Source organism: Hevea brasiliensis, chromosome 14 (assembly GCF_030052815.1).
Source record: "Hevea brasiliensis isolate MT/VB/25A 57/8 chromosome 14, ASM3005281v1, whole genome shotgun sequence".
In the NCBI taxonomy this organism is placed as follows: domain Eukaryota; kingdom Viridiplantae; phylum Streptophyta; class Magnoliopsida; order Malpighiales; family Euphorbiaceae; genus Hevea; species Hevea brasiliensis.
In genome coordinates, this window is record NC_079506.1 from 31,873,292 (window position 1) to 31,875,126 (window position 1,835).

General features: G+C 38.9%; 1 non-coding gene across 1 annotated transcript; it reads left to right on the forward strand.

Moving 5' to 3' along the window:
- Window positions 1–1,410: 1,410 nt before the first annotated feature.
- On the forward strand, window positions 1,411–1,517 carry LOC131173682 (small nucleolar RNA R71). The gene has a single exon (XR_009143996.1). It is a non-coding gene; the product is annotated as a small nucleolar RNA R71 (small nucleolar RNA).
- Window positions 1,518–1,835: the final 318 nt, after the last annotated feature.

A 1,835-nucleotide genomic window follows, 5' to 3' on the forward strand; every position in this document is an offset into this window, starting at 1 on the left:
ATCCTCCATATCCAGAATGTAAAAATCTGCAGGAAAAATCAATTCTCTAACCTGCACTAACACATCCTCAACTACTCCCAATGGGTAAGCATTAGAACGATAAGCTAATTGAATAATGACACTGGTTTCTTTCAAAGGACCCAAATTTAAGGTTTGAAAAATTGAATTTGATATAACTTTAATAGATGCTCCTAAATCTACCATTACACGTTTAAATTTAGAATCACCTATTCTGCAAGGAATAGAAAACGAACCTGGATCCTTACACTTAGGGGGTAATTTTTGCTGAATTAATGCCGATACATTTTCCCCCATACTGATCTTCTCATTATTCCTCAACTTGCGCTTCATAGTGCATAGTTCCTTAAGGAATTTAGCATACTTGGGAACTTGTTTGATCACATCAAGTAAAGGTATATTCACTTCCACTTTTCTAAAAGTCTCCAAAATTTCTTTCTCTTGTTCTTCTTTCTTAGTCTTAGCCAACCTGCAAGGGAATGGAGTAAGAATGGAATTATTAACCTTATTCAATTTAGGTTCAGTATTTACCTCAACTTCAAGAACTTCGGACTCTTTTGCTCCTTGCTTTTTCTTTTTCATTAGCTCTTGTGGAGTCTGGTTATCAACTTCTTTCCCACTCTGTAACACTATAGCAATCGCATTTTCTCTGGGGTTCATGACTGTTTGTGATGGAAGCTTTCCAGAACCTTGAGCTTCCAGCTTACTCACAGATGAGGCTTACTCACAGATGAGGCTAACTGACCAATTTGTCTCTCTATGTTTTGAATGCTATTTCTGGTCTCCTGTTGAAACTGTTGTGTATTGTTAGCCAAAGCCTTAACAATTTCATCAAGTGACATACTTTGATTTGAGGGAGGAGGAGGTGGAGGTGGAGGTGGTTGATTCACTTGTGGTCTTTACTACTGGTATCAATTTTGCACTGGTTGATTCCCATAACTCAAATTGGGATGATCTCGCTATCCTGGATTATAAGTACTAGAAAAGGGATCATACCTGCGTTATGGCTGTCCATAATGTCCTACTGCATTAGCATGTTGCATTGATTCATCCTCTTGTAATGCAGGACACATGTCAGTAGCATGACCCGAACCTGAACAAATTCCACATACCTTAACAGTTTGCATGTTCCCTACAGCCAACTGCCTCACCAAAGAAGTTAAATTAGAAATCTGTTTCTCAAGGTTAGATGTACTTACCTCATTAACCTTCTTAGGTGTGTGATCCATTCTCATTCCAAACTGCTGAGAGTTTGCTGCCATGTTAGCAATCAGCCTCCTTGCTTCATCTGGTGTCTTGTTAACCAAAGCTCCTCCACTAGCAGCATCTATCATACTACGGTCCATTAGTAGAAGTCCCTCATAGAAATACTGAATCAGAAGCTGCTCACTTATTTGATGATGGGAATAGCTTGCACACAGTTTCTTAAATCGTTCCCAATACTCATACAAACTCTCTCCATTGTACTGCCGAATGCCACAAATTTCTTTTCTTATGTTGGCAGCACGGGAAGTAGGAAAATACTTCTCCACAAATATCTGCTTCATCCCATTCCATGAGTTGACGGATCCAGAAGGAAAGTAATACAACCAATCCTTAGCTGTGCCCTCCAGTGAGAAAGGGAAAGCCCGAAGCTTGATCTAATCCTTTGAAACTCCTTGAGGTTTCATGCTGAAACACACAACATGAAATTCTTTTAAATGCTTATGTGGATCCTTACCTGCAAGTCTACGAAACTTAGGCAACAAATGGATTAGTCCAAATTTTAACTCAAAAGCAACATTTAAAACAGGGTATTGAATACACAAAGACTGTTG